The sequence below is a fragment of the Uloborus diversus genome, chromosome 8, assembly GCF_026930045.1.
Source record: "Uloborus diversus isolate 005 chromosome 8, Udiv.v.3.1, whole genome shotgun sequence".
NCBI lineage: Eukaryota > Metazoa > Arthropoda > Arachnida > Araneae > Uloboridae > Uloborus > Uloborus diversus.
In genome coordinates, this window is record NC_072738.1 from 799,269 (window position 1) to 814,685 (window position 15,417).

The following is a 15,417-nucleotide window of genomic DNA, read 5'->3' on the forward strand; positions in this document are numbered from 1 at the left end:
CCTATTCAAAGGGACTGGGACCAGAAAAAATGTCCCTTAAATAGAGGTGTCCCTTATTCGGAGGCAAATACATGGAAGTCACTATTCAAAGGGACTGGAACCACAAAAAATGTTCCTTAAATAGAGGTGTCCCTTATTCGGAGGCAAATACATGGAAGTCCCTATTCAAAGGGACTGGGACCAGAAAAAATGTCCCTTAAATAGAGGTGTCCCTTATTCGGAGGTGTCCCTTAATGGAGGTTCTACTGTATTTGTATCCGTAATATACCCTGTTTTCTGCTGAGACTCCCTAAGGTCTCAACCAGTAATGTTCCCATCAATTTTTCTGAGGGTATACTCCCAGTAATCAGCTATGCACAATATGTGTTTGCGATCATATATATAATATGTCATAATATGAAATTTTTTAAAGCTTGAGGGTATATGCTATGTGTCTAAAAGATGTTTGAGAGTAAACGGCGTATGTGGAGTATACCTTATGGGAACACCACTGGTCTCAACTGTACCCACAGGGGTCCTAATCGAATTAGAACCTAGTTTAATTAGAAACTAATTAAGTTGGAAAGCTTTCCTTTTTCTCAAGCCATATTGTCGATCACTTTATCTAATCGTAGCATTCACGATTCAACTTAGTGATTGATGGATAACTATCCCGTAAAATAAACATATTCTAAAAGTGTTCTTTATTTTAAACTTTTTATTTTTAAAATAACTGTTTTGAGAAAGAAAAGCCGTAGGAATTTTTTTAAGAAAAGAGGTGACACGTCAATGAAAGTTTTGTTATGAAATACATTGTTCTTTTTTATGTACCGTAATCCTGCGAAACAAATTTCCAATTTGTTCATTTTGAAAGAGCTCAGTCGCATAAACTTTCACTTTTCCCCACATTCCCATTCAATAAATTAAATCCACTCCCTTAAATACGCCATTAATCATGTGTATTAAGTTTGTGTGAGTAGGTGTTAGGTGTGGGTATGGGTGTGGAGTGTGGGTGAGTGTGTGGATCGTGGATGGGTGTGTGAAGTGAGAAAGAGATACACAATAAATTAAATCCACGCCCTTAAATTACGCCAATAATTTTGTGTATTAAGTTTGTGCGGAGTGTGTGTGTGTGGGTGTGGAGTGTGGGTGAGTGTGTGAAGTGAGAGAGAGATACCCAATAAATTAAATCCAAGCCATTAAATACGCCAGTAATCTTGTGTATTAAGTTTGTGTGAGTGTAGGTGTGTGTGCGGAGTGTGTGTGCGTGTGTATCTGTGTGTGAGTATGGAGTATAGGTGTGAGTGTGGAGTGTGGGTGAGTGTGTGGAGTGTGGGTGAGTGTGTGGAGCGTGAGTGTGTGTGTGGAGTGAGAAAGAGATACACAATAAATTAAATCCACCCCCTTAAATACGCCAATAATCTTGTGTATGAAGGGTGTGTGTGTGCGGAGAGAGAGAGAGAGGTTGATACGGTAGATGTACAATAAATCCAATCCACTCCTTCAAATTCGCCAATAATCTTGTGTATCAAGTATGTGTATGTGTGTGGAGAGAGAGAGGGAGGTTGATGCATAGATATACAATAAATTAAATCCACCCCCTTAAATTCGCCAATAATCTTGTGCATTAAGTATGTGTATGTATGTGGAGAGAGAGAAGTTTATGCGTAGATGTACAATAAATTAAATCCACTCCATTAAATTCGCCAATGAACTTGTGTGTTAAGTATGTGTATGTGTGTGGAGAGAGAGAAGTTGTTGCATAGATATACAATAAAATAAATGGGATTAATAAATTGGGAAGAATGAATAGCTACAGATCAAAGTCTTACTTATCAGGTACCCGGGAATTTTAACTATTTTACTTTTCCCCGCATTCCCCTACTACTGTTTTTTTTTTTTTTTTTTTTTTTTAAACACGTCTTGACGCTTAATATTCAAATCCGCAACCGGTTCGTTATTCACCGCTACAATCATTGATACACATTACACTTCACAATCATAGTTAACAAGAATGAACTCGCTAAAGATAACATTGATATATTTATCAAATTAATATCTATTTCAAAATGGCAAGGAACATTAAACTGCAATGTAAACTCCGAAGAATAAATGGCAGACGATCATTAACAGTTTGTCGGTCATGAAGGACGTTCGAACGGGCTGTTGATGGCGCGTGCAAACTTTGATCTTCCACTCGCGGCTGATTAAAATTCTCTGACGGTAATAGCTTTTTAATTCTTCTTGCTTTTACAATTCATTTTCTTTCATTTCTATCTTAATGGTTGTTTTGTTTTGAAAAATGTCAGCTTAGTAGCATTACTGTTCGTAACCGCTCTTGCTTGAAGTGCGAGAAGAAATTATTTCAAGGTTATGGAATTGAAAGTGCTGAGTAACTTGTATGAGTATCCTAAGACATTGAGAATTTTCAAAAATCTGCATCTATGTTGATATTTTGGTTGTATTAAGGTGAGGAATTAAATGGGCTAAGTGGATTGTAACGGTACGCAAAGTTATAAAGTTTTCGCAAACCTGCGATGTTTTCATATTTCCGATTGTATTAAGGTGAGGAAATAAGTGCTAAATAGGTTCTAATGGCATTAAAAGACATTGGAAATTTTCAAAAATCTGTAACTGAGCAAATATTTTCTAGAGTGCTAAACAGATTATAACGGCATGAAAAGGAACAGAAATTTCTCACAAACCTGAGACTATTTTCATATTATCTATCTCATTAAGAGGCAAAACTAAAAATATCAAGTAACTTGTAATGGTATTCATAGACATAGGGAATTTTCAAAAGTCTGCAACTATGTTGATATTTTTGGTTGTATTAAGGTGAGGAATTAAATGGGCTAAGTAGATTGTAACGGTACGCAGAGTTATAAAGTTTTCGCAAACCTGCGATGTTTTCATATTTCCGATTGTATTAAGGTGAGGAAATAAGTGCTAAATAGGTTCTAATGGCATTAAAAGACATTGGAAATTTTCAAAAATCTGTAACTGAGCAAATATTTTCTAGAGTGCTAAACAGATTATAACGGCATGAAAAGGAACAGAAATTTCTCACAAACCTGAGACTATTTTCATATTATCTATCTCATTAAGAGGCAAAACTAAAAATATCAAGTAACTTGTAATGGTATTCATAGACATTGAGAATTTTCAAAAGTCTGCAACTATGTTGATATTTTTGGTTGTATTAAGGTGAGGAATTAAATGGGCTAAGTAGATTGTAACGGTACGCAGAGTTATAAAGTTTTCGCAAACCTGCGATGTTTTCATATTTTCAATTGTATTAAGGTGAGGAAATAAGTGCTAAATAGGTTCTAATGGCATTAAAAGACATTGGAAATTTTCAAAAATATGTAACTGAGCAAATATTTTCTAGAATGCTAAATAGATTATAACGGCATGAAAAGGAACAGAAATTTCTCACAAACCTGAGACTATTTTCATATTATCTATCTCATTAAGAGGCAAAACTAAAAATATCAAGTAACTTGTAATGGTATTCATAGACATAGGGAATTTTCAAAAGTCTGCAACTATGTTGATATTTTTGGTTGTATTAAGGTGAGGAATTAAATGGGCTAAGTAGATTGTAACGGTACGCAGAGTTATAAAGTTTTCGCAAACCTGCGATTTTTTCATATTTCCGATTGTATTAAGGTGAGGAAATAAGTGCTAAATAGGTTCTAATGGCATTAAAAGACATTGGAAATTTTCAAAAATCTGTAACTGAGCAAATATTTTCTAGAGTGCTAAACAGATTATAACGGCATGAAAAGGAACAGAAATTTCTCACAAACCTGAGACTATTTTCATATTATCTATCTCATTAAGAGGCAAAACTAAAAATATCAAGTAACTTGTAATGGTATTCATAGACATTGAGAATTTTCAAAAGTCTGCAACTATGTTGATATTTTTGGTTGTATTAAGGTGAGGAATTAAATGAGCTAAGTAGATTGTAACGGTACGCAGAGTTATAAAGTTTTCGCAAACCTGCGATGTTTTCATATTTTCAATTGTATTAAGGTGAGGAAATAAGTGCTAAATAGGTTCTAATGGCATTAAAAGACATTGGAAATTTTCAAAAATATGTAACTGAGCAAATATTTTCTAGAATGCTAAATAGATTATAACGGCATGAAAAGGAACAGAAATTTCTCACAAACCTGAGACTATTTTCATATTATCTATCTCATTAAGAGGCAAAACTAAAAATATCAAGTAACTTGTAATGGTATTCATAGACATAGGGAATTTTCAAAAGTCTGCAACTATGTTGATATTTTTGGTTGTATTAAGGTGAGGAATTAAATGGGCTAAGTAGATTGTAACGGTACGCAGAGTTATAAAGTTTTCGCAAACCTGCGATGTTTTCATATTTCCGATTGTATTAAGGTGAGGAAATAAGTGCTAAATAGGTTCTAATGGCATTAAAAGACATTGGAAATTTTCAAAAATCTGTAACTGAGCAAATATTTTCTAGAGTGCTAAACAGATTATAACGGCATGAAAAGGAACAGAAATTTCTCACAAACCTGAGACTATTTTCATATTATCTATCTCATTAAGAGGCAAAACTAAAAATATCAAGTAACTTGTAATGGTATTCATAGACATTGAGAATTTTCAAAAGTCTGCAACTATGTTGATATTTTTGGTTGTATTAAGGTGAGGAATTAAATGGGCTAAGTAGATTGTAACGGTACGCAGAGTTATAAAGTTTTCGCAAATCTGCGATGTTTTCATATTTTCAATTGTATTAAGGTGAGGAAATAAGTGCTAAATAGGTTCTAATGGCATTAAAAGACATTGGAAATTTTCAAAAATATGTAACTGAGCAAATATTTTCTAGAATGCTAAATAGATTATAACGGCATGAAAAGGAACAGAAATTTCTCACAAACCTGAGACTATTTTCATATTATCTATCTCATTAAGAGGCAAAACTAAAAATATCAAGTAACTTGTAATGGTATTCATAGACATAGGGAATTTTCAAAAGTCTGCAACTATGTTGATATTTTTGGTTGTATTAAGGTGAGGAATTAAATGGGCTAAGTAGATTGTAACGGTACGTAGAGTTATAAAGTTTTCGCAAACCTGCGATGTTTTCATATTTCCGATTGTATTAAGGTGAGGAAATAAGTGCTAAATAGGTTCTAATGGCATTAAAAGACATTGGAAATTTTCAAAAATCTGTAACTGAGCAAATATTTTCTAGAGTGCTAAACAGATTATAACGGCATGAAAAGGAACAGAAATTTCTCACAAACCTGAGACTATTTTCATATTATCTATCTCCTTAAGAGGCAAAACTAAAAATATCAAGTAACTTGTAATGATATTCATAGACATTGAGAATTTTCAAAAGTCTGCAACTATGTTGATATTTTTGGTTGTATTAAGGTGAGGAATTAAATGGGCTAAGTAGATTGTAACGGTACGCAGAGTTATAAAGTTTTCGCGAACCTGCGATGTTTTCATATTTTCAATTGTATTAAGGTGAGGAAATAAGTGCTAAATAGGTTCTAATGGCATTAAAAGACATTGGACATTTTCAAAAATATGTAACTGAGCAAATATTTTCTAGAATGCTAAATAGATTATAACGGCATGAAAAGGAACAGAAATTTCTCACAAACCTGAGACTATTTTCATATTATCTATCTCATTAAGAGGCAAAACTAAAAATATCAAGTAACTTGTAATGGTATTCATAGACATAGAGAATTTTCAAAAGTCTGCAACTATGTTGATATTTTTGGTTGTATTAAGGTGAGGAATTAAATGGGCTAAGTAGATTGTAACGGTACGCAGAGTTATAAAGTTTTCGCAAACCTGCGATGTTTTCATATTTCCGATTGTATTAAGGTGAGGAAATAAGTGCTAAATAGGTTCTAATGGCATTAAAAGACATTGGAAATTTTCAAAAATCTGTAACTGAGCAAATATTTTCTAGAGTGCTAAACAGATTATAACGGCATGAAAAGGAACAGAAATTTCTCACAAACCTGAGACTATTTTCATATTATCTATCTCATTAAGAGGCAAAACTAAAAATATCAAGTAACTTGTAATGGTATTCATAGACATTGAGAATTTTCAAAAGTCTGCAACTATGTTGATATTTTTGGTTGTATTAAGGTGAGGAATTAAATGGGCTAAGTAGATTGTAACGGTACGCAGAGTTATAAAGTTTTCGTAAACCTGCGATGTTTTCATATTTTCAATTGTATTAAGGTGAGGAAATAAGTGCTAAATAGGTTCTAATGGCATTAAAAGACATTGGAAATTTTCAAAAATATGTAACTGAGCAAATATTTTCTAGAATGCTAAATAGATTATAACGGCATGAAAAGGAACAGAAATTTCTCACAAACCTGAGACTATTTTCATATTATCTATCTCCTTAAGAGGCAAAACTAAAAATATCAAGTAACTTGTAATGGTATTCATAGACATTGAGAATTTTCAAAAGTCTGCAACTATGTTGATATTTTTGGTTGTATTAAGGTGAGGAATTAAATGGGCTAAGTAGATTGTAACGGTACGCAGAGTTATAAAGTTTTCGCGAACCTGCGATGTTTTCATATTTTCAATTGTATTAAGGTGAGGAAATAAGTGCTAAATAGGTTCTAATGGCATTAAAAGACATTGGAAATTTTCAAAAATATGTAACTGAGCAAATATTTTCTAGAATGCTAAATAGATTATAACGGCATGAAAAGGAACAGAAATTTCTCACAAACCTGAGACTATTTTCATATTATCTATCTCATTAAGAGGCAAAACTAAAAATATCAAGTAACTTGTAATGGTATTCATAGACATAGGGAATTTTCAAAAGTCTGCAACTATGTTGATATTTTTGGTTGTATTAAGGTGAGGAATTAAATGGGCTAAGTAGATTGTAACGGTACACAGAGTTATAAAGTTTTCGCAAACCTGCGATGTTTTCATATTTCCGATTGTATTAAGGTGAGGAAATAAGTGCTAAATAGGTTCTAATGGCATTAAAAGACATTGGAAATTTTCAAAAATCTGTAACTGAGCAAATATTTTCTAGAGTGCTAAACAGATTATAACGGCATGAAAAGGAACAGAAATTTCTCACAAACCTGAGACTATTTTCATATTATCTATCTCATTAAGAGGCAAAACTAAAAATATCAAGTAACTTGTAATGGTATTCATAGACATTGAGAATTTTCAAAAGTCTGCAACTATGTTGATATTTTTGGTTGTATTAAGGTGAGGAATTAAATGGGCTAAGTAGATTGTAACGGTACGCAGAGTTATAAAGTTTTCGTAAACCTGCGATGTTTTCATATTTTCAATTGTATTAAGGTGAGGAAATAAGTGCTAAATAGGTTCTAATGGCATTAAAAGACATTGGAAATTTTCAAAAATATGTAAGTGAGCAAATATTTTCTAGAATGCTAAATAGATTATAACGGCATGAAAAGGAACAGAAATTTCTCACAAACCTGAGACTATTTTCATATTATCTATCTCATTAAGAGGCAAAACTAAAAATATCAAGTAACTTGTAATGGTATTCATAGACATAGGGAATTTTCAAAAGTCTGCAACTATGTTGATATTTTTGGTTGTATTAAGGTGAGGAATTAAATGGGCTAAGTAGATTGTAACGGTACGCAGAGTTATAAAGTTTTTGCAAACCTGCGATGTTTTCATATTTCCGATTGTATTAAGGTGAGGAAATAAGTGCTAAATAGGTTCTAATGGCATTAAAAGACATTGGAAATTTTCAAAAATCTGTAACTGAGCAAATATTTTCTAGAGTGCTAAACAGATTATAACGGCATGAAAAGGAACAAAAATTTCTCACAAACCTGAGACTATTTTCATATTATCTATCTCATTAAGAGGCAAAACTAAAAATATCAAGTAACTTGTAATGGTATTCATAGACATTGAGAATTTTCAAAAGTATGCAACTATGTTGATATTTTTGGTTGTATTAAGGTGAGGAATTAAATGGGCTAAGTAGATTGTAACGGTACGCAGAGTTATAAAGTTTTCGCAAACCTGCGATGTTTTCATATTTCCGATTGTATTAAGGTGAGGAAATAAGTGCTAAATAGGTTCTAATGGCATTAAAAGACATTGGAAATTTTCAAAAATCTGTAACTGAGCAAATATTTTCTAGAGTGCTAAACAGATTATAACGGCATGAAAAGGAACAGAAATTTCTCACAAACCTGAGACTATTTTCATATTATCTATCTCATTAAGAGGCAAAACTAAAAATATCAAGTAACTTGTAATGGTATTCATAGACATTGAGAATTTTCAAAAGTCTGCAACTATGTTGATATTTTTGGTTGTATTAAGGTGAGGAATTAAATGGGCTAAGTAGATTGTAACGGTACGCAGAGTTATAAAGTTTTCGCAAACCTGCGATGTTTTCATATTTCCGATTGTATTAAGATGAGGAAATAAGTGCTAAATAGGTTCTAATGGCATTAAAAGACATTGGAAATTTTCAAGAATCTGTAACTGAGCAAATATTTTCTAGAGTGCTAAACAGATTATAACGGCATGAAAAGGAACAGAAATTTCTCACAAACCTGAGACTATTTTCATATTATCTATCTCATTAAGAGGCAAAACTAAAAATATCAAGTAACTTGTAATGGTATTCATAGACATAGGGAATTTTCAAAAGTCTGCAACTATGTTGATATTTTTGGTTGTATTAAGGTGAGGAATTAAATGGGCTAAGTAGATTGTAACGGTACGCAGAGTTATAAAGTTTTCGCAAACCTGCGATGTTTTCATATTTCCGATTGTATTAAGGTGAGGAAATAAGTGCTAAATAGGTTCTAATGGCATTAAAAGACATTGGAAATTTTCAAAAATCTGTAACTGAGCAAATATTTTCTAGAGTGCTAAACAGATTATAACGGCATGAAAAGGAACAGAAATTTCTCACAAACCTGAGACTATTTTCATATTATCTATCTCATTAAGAGGCAAAACTAAAAATATCAAGTAACTTGTAATGGTATTCATAGACATTGAGAATTTTCAAAAGTCTGCAACTATGTTGATATTTTTGGTTGTATTAAGGTGAGGAATTAAATGGGCTAAGTAGATTGTAACGGTACGCAGAGTTATAAAGTTTTCGCAAACCTGCGATGTTTTCATATTTTCAATTGTATTAAGGTGAGGAAATAAGTGCTAAATAGGTTCTACTAGCATTAAAAGACATTGGAAAATTTCAAAAATATGTAACTGAGCAAATATTTTCTAGAATGCTAAATAGATTATAACGGCATGAAAAGGAACAGAAATTTCTCACAAACCTGAGACTATTTTCATATTATCTATCTCAGTAAGAGGCAAAACTAAAAATATCAAGTAACTTGTAATGGTATTCATAGACATAGGGAATTTTCAAAAGATTGTAACCGGACGCAGAGGTATAGAGTTTTCGCAAACGAACTGTTTTCATATGTACGATTGCATTAAGGTGAAGAAATAAGTGCAAAGTAGGTTTTAATGGCATCCAAAGACAGTTGGAATTTTCAAAAATATGAAGCTGTGCAAATGTTTTCGATTCAAGAGCGCTAAGTAGATTGTAACGGCCCTTTAAAATGCGGATATTTCTCAAAAATCTGTGACTATTTTCATATTATCATTGTATTTAGTGAAAACTAAGAGTGTCAAGTAACTTTCAGTGACATTTAAAGTAGTTGAAGATTTTCAAGAAACTGCGCCTAAGTTAATAATGTCGATTTTACTAAGGGGAAGAATTAAATGCGGACTTTAAAATGCGGATATTTCTCAAAAATCTGTGACTATTTTCATATTATCATTGTATTTAGTGAATACTAAGAGTGTCAAGTAACTTTCAGTGACATTTAAAGTAGTTGAAGATTTTCAAGAAACTGCGCCTAAGTTAATAATGTCGATTTTACTAAGGGGAAGAATTAAATGCGGACTTTAAAATGCGGATATTTCTCAAAATCCTGCGACTATTGTCATATTATCATTGTATTTAGTGAAAACTAAGAGTGTCAGGTATTTTTCAGTGACATTTAAAGTAGTTGAAGATTTTCAAGAAACTTCGCCTAAGTTAATAGTGTCGATTGTATTAAGGGGAAGAATTAAATGTGCTAAGAAACTTTTGATGGCAAAGCCATTGAGCTTTTTTAAAAAATCTACAAATGTCTTAGTTTTTTCTGTTGGAAGACAAAATAATTAAAAAAAAAAGTGCTAAGTAGATTGTAATGGTTCGTGGTTGAAGTAAATGTCTATTCAGAAACTTGGGACTCTCTTTATAATGTCGATTGTATTTAAGGAGAAAGTTCAAAAAGTTGTTGCTTAATGGAGTAGAGCACCGATTCTTCATATATGTTGTTGTCGCCACGGTCCTAATTGGGATAGGAAAAAAAATCAAATATTTGGACATGCAACTTCAGAGATACTTCTGATTGTGGGAAATTGGTTGAAATACATTTTTAATGCAAGAAATTATTTCATTCAAATTTGATAGAGAATAGATGAAAGGGAGAAAATATATAGAGCAAATACAATTCTCTTTCACACTTTATCCCGATTAGAATTTTGTTGTTCTGACTTTGATTCCAAACATTTCCCTTCTTCCAAATCCTTCTTCTCTCAAACAATGATGGAAATAATTTCATTTTGCGCGCTCTTTCGAAAGAAAATGGGAATGATTGTGTGATTAGATAATTGGAAAGTTCGGTTAATCGGAGTTCATATAATCGGCACTTGTCTGTAGCTTATAATGGTGTCTAGGAATGCTGAGATTTTTCATTACAAGTTTTTTGATCTCAGTTTGACAAGTTTTCTGAATTTGGCCATCAAAATACTGTATTCAAACTGTTTCCCAGAATATATCCATTTTTGTATTGATTATTATTCAATCTAATATACCTCTGAAAGAAAAAAAATCCTCATGCATATAATAGCCAATGATCGAGTAACGCTCCTGATGTCATCAACAATGAAACTCGTGCCACGGCAAGATAATTTGATCATGCGTTTTGGTAATTTTTGACGTGCAAGGAAAGGCTTTGTTGTGACACGGCTGAACTGGATCCGGTAAGTTAAATGTTTTACTGGTAAAACTCATTTTAGGAGAATGAAGAAACAAAAAAGTGGTCAACAATGAACGTTATCTACTAGAGTTTAGGGTTAATCCACTGGAGTTAGGGTTAAAATTTCAACTGTCAAAATATCTCCAAACAGGCAAGGGCTTTGTTTAAACGTAGAAGCAATTTTCAACCGCCATACCTTGACGGGCGATTTTCTAGTATAGATATATTAGTTCAGGGGTGATAGGGTTATCTGGAATTTAGATGTACCCAAAAAGGTTCTGTAAGAGTGAAAAGGTTGAGAAACGCTGATTTCAAGTATTCACTGCATGCGGAGACCGTGCAACAATGGAAGATGGCTGAGAATAGTCATTAGCTTGTCTTTTCTGCACCACCGATTGCTCTCTTTTTAGCTTTTCCGGTTTTACTTTCTGTTCTACGCAACTGTCGTTTTTAAAAAAATAATGTGCATTTGTGTATGCGCCTTCTATCTTGACAACAGTTTATTTGAAGTATGCAACTTGTTTAATTAGCTCGTATTCCATTTCAAAAGCAAATTTTTCACTAATCATTTTATAAAATAATCAGTGGTAGAGTAGAGATTCTCACGTCCGACTCTAACTGTGATAAAATCCTTTATATCCCAGTATAAAAAAGTGAATTCCGGAGCACATGTCTAATACGGTTTTTCCTTGTGAAACTTTAATGTGACGCAAAGTACACAGAATTTTTTTCAAGCTCCAACTGTATACGTTTTACAGATTGCATGGGGACGATTTTTAGCTTTTTCTTTAGCATGCTAAATGTTCATAACTTGAAAGGGGGAAGGAGAGTTGAATGGGTAAACTTGTAGGCAGGGGTGCCTCCCTCTAAGAGCAAAGGCGCACCCCCCCCCCCCCTAAAGATCGCAAAGAATATCGGGCGAAATACTATCGGGCTTAGTTTTCCTTTCATTTGAGTGAGAAAAGACTTGAGCCCCAAAAAGCAAGCCCCCTCCAAGTGAAAAAAATACCCTTCAAAACAACCCTCCCTTAAAAATTTCAATGACGCAGTCTGAACCATGACCCCCCCCCCCCCTTCTAGGTGGGCACCCCTGCTCGTAGGCGTTGTCAGCAAACAGTATCGTAGCCAGGATGTCTTTTCAGGACGAAATTTGCTTATTCTCAAATTCAAGCTTTCTTATGCATTCGAACAGAATATTATGTGTGAAAAAGTGGATATCTTTATTTTTCAATTTTCTTACTCGTTTCGGGGATGGTTCAGACACCACGGACCCTCTCTTTGGCTACGCCACCGTCAGCAAAGGGGCATTTTGGAATTCCTAACCCTAATCGATTTTCAGGGCCTAACTAAAAGTGAGGCCCTAGGCCCACAGTAATTTGGAGGCTCCCTGAATTCTCCATAGCGGAATGCAGTGGTTGATTTACAGGAGGTCTGTTGGAATGCATTTTCACAGGCCCCTTTGCCTATCACAGAATTATGTGAATCATTTATCATATGCATTGATGAATCTCCTTTGAGGCCCTTCTTAATTATGGCATGGTAAATTTGCTGCTGGCAGAGCGTTAAAAAATTCTCACCGACGAAAGTTTTATTCCAATCAACAAGTCATTACTTTGAAAATTTCTCGTATAGTTGTAATGCTATGCATCACTCTTTAACTAACTTGGGGCCCCTTATGAAGAGAGGGCCCCAGGCCATGGTCTAGTAGGCCTGTGCGGTAATCAGGCCCTGTCGATTCTCCTGTAGAAAGAATGGGGTCTACTTTTCTGTCCAGTTCGGCTCAAGGTTGACTGAAACTATTTTTAGCATATGGGATTAGTCTGAGAGGATGAGGTAGCATCAGCTGCCAATTCTCTGGCAAATCTCAAACTGAATCTGATGCGATTTTTTTTTTTTTTTTCTGAGTAAGCAAGTCCGACTAAGGCCATTTCTTAGGCGTCTTCATTTTGTGACCTCAGTTTGTGATAACGAAGTTGCTTATTACTTCGCTATTTTATGCTTATTCTTACTAGTTATGCTTCATGCTTATGAATTACTTCATGGTTTAATTAAATTCAGTTAAACTTTTCAAATTAAATCTATTTTGAAGTTTCTTTAAGAAAAGCTGAGCTGCCTCACTTTAATTAGCTTGCAGTATAGATAGCTCAGGTGATAAAAAGGCCTTTTATTTTTTTAATCCTTTTTGTCAGAGTAAGTTGAAATTTTGTTTCTGTCCAAGGAATTGTTTGCTTCTTATTCAATGCTTAAAACTTGTGTGCACAAATATAAATAATCATCTATAGCTTTGACTATCAGCACGCCTCAAAATTTTGCAACATCTCACGAAATACTATTGGGCTTAGTTTTTCTTTCATTTGAGTGAGAAAAGACTTCAGACAACAGATTTTTGAAAAAATTCAATTTTCATTGAAGCGAATTGAGTTACATTAGAATTTTCATAAATGTCAATGTGTATATTAATTTCCACTGCAGAACCACAAAATAAAAATTCAGAGGTAAATTTTGGAATTATACTCCTTTAACAACTCCCTTCCCCTAGGAGTAAAATTGAGAATTTTGCAACCGGAATTTTATTACCAATCCAATATTGCATGACATAAATTTGCTACTCTGAATGCATACACGTGTTGTAGAGTGATTAGAATTCTCTCTTACAGTTCAAAGGAATAAAGCTAAGGCAGGAAATTGCAAAACAGTTTTTTATTTTTGCAAAATTCCATTTTTTCTTTTTTTTAATTTTTATTTCAGTGAGGAACGGCTCTTGCGGATCCGAAACAGATGCGTGCAATTTTTTCTATGCATCTTTGGATCAAATCATTCGTTTCTTAATGCTGTGCACAGCCAAAGTTCAAGTCGTCGTGCTCCTACAGTTTCCCAAACATTTCTAAAACATAATTTTTCTCCATCCTGCTAGTGTTATTGCCACATATAATATGCTAAGCCCGGCCGTGATCTCGTTGAGCCAATAAGCTATTTGCATTTTTTTTTTCTGATCGACTGATGCTAATTCTAGTCTGATGCAATTACCAACTGCATCAAGGTTCGCGTAAAATGTGCTCAATTGAAAAATTCTGTGAATATGAGGTTTGCTTAGCTATTGTTAAGCGCGTATCTTGTTCAATAATTATTCAAAAAGTATTTTTGTGGTATTTTTTGACGTATTTGTTTAAGCAGCTCAGAAACGCACGAGAGAAATCGGTCATGGAATGAATACGAAATGTCATGATGTCTTCAATACGCGTTTCGGCAAGCATCTGTGTAGACCTCGAGAGATTCAAATTCTAATTCGAAGCTCTTAAACAATGCTTATTTGCTTTCTACAGGTGTCCATGCGTTGCTTACATAAGTGCTTCCGACTTGCGCTTATAGATTTTAATTTTCGTGCAATGTATTACCTATAAAGTGAAACTTTTAATGCGAGGAGTTTGAAATTCTGATCCGTAGCCATTTTGTGTGACGGAAGTGACGTGGTTGCTTTTTAATTGTTGCCAAAAACAATGAGAAATAACAGTAAATATAAAGTTCGTTTTGTTGATAAGTTTAACAAATTTATTTCAAGGCTGAACGTTTGCAAGCATACATTTGCGGATTTAGGGCACTTTAAACTTTTCAAATAATGCAGGTTTTCGAAGATTTCTAGTCCATCAGATTAAAAGCGTAACCCACATTGCTAAAGTTAAGCTCAGAAATCAGTTTTTTTTAAATAAAACTAAGTGTATAATTTCTATTATCTTTTTTTGTTTTTGGAAACAATTAAAAAGCTGATTTCGAGTATTCTTTTGATTTTTCGTTGTTTATAATCTATTTTCTTCATTAAACTATACAATTTTGTGGGTGAATATGCCTATGTCAGGTGCAGAACGAACAAGAGCTGTTAGGGCCATTCCACGAAAAAGTAAACCCATTGTCCCGCACATGACAATTCATATATTTCATTAAAAAATAAAAAAAATTTTAAGGGTATAATGACGAAATTTTTTTGCTTAAGAAACCACAGGTAAGTTTGTAATTTGTTAAGCAGAAAAAAATTGTTCATTAATATTTAAAAGTATTATTTTTTAATGAAACATATGAGGCGTCACGTGTGGGACAATGACCCTGTAGTTACCAGGCTTTGTGACAAAATGATAACGTCTAATCACGAACAACTGCAATCGATTGCCTGGGTTCGGTTTACTGTTTTCGGATTGCTACGGCTTAGCTCTAAAATCTGCAGTGTCGTCGATTAGCTTACCTGATTTTTTTGGGTAAGATGAATACGTCTAGTCACAAAAACTGCAATATATATTCTGTACTAGATTATCTGGTTCTTAATTGCAGTAGCTTATCA

The 15,417-nt window shown here is 33.5% G+C and overlaps 1 protein-coding gene across 3 annotated transcripts in view; it reads left to right on the forward strand.

Annotated features, from left to right (window-relative positions):
* Nucleotides 1-2,115: 2,115 nt before the first annotated feature.
* LOC129227637 (metal cation symporter ZIP14-like) overlaps nucleotides 2,116-15,417 on the forward strand; it is an 87,990-nt gene continuing 74,688 nt past the window's right edge. For all 3 annotated transcript variants that reach the window (XM_054862227.1, XM_054862226.1, XM_054862228.1), the window contains exon 1: nucleotides 2,116-2,202. The gene's annotated coding sequence lies outside the window, so the exon portion shown is untranslated. The remainder of the gene's footprint in view (nucleotides 2,203-15,417) is intronic.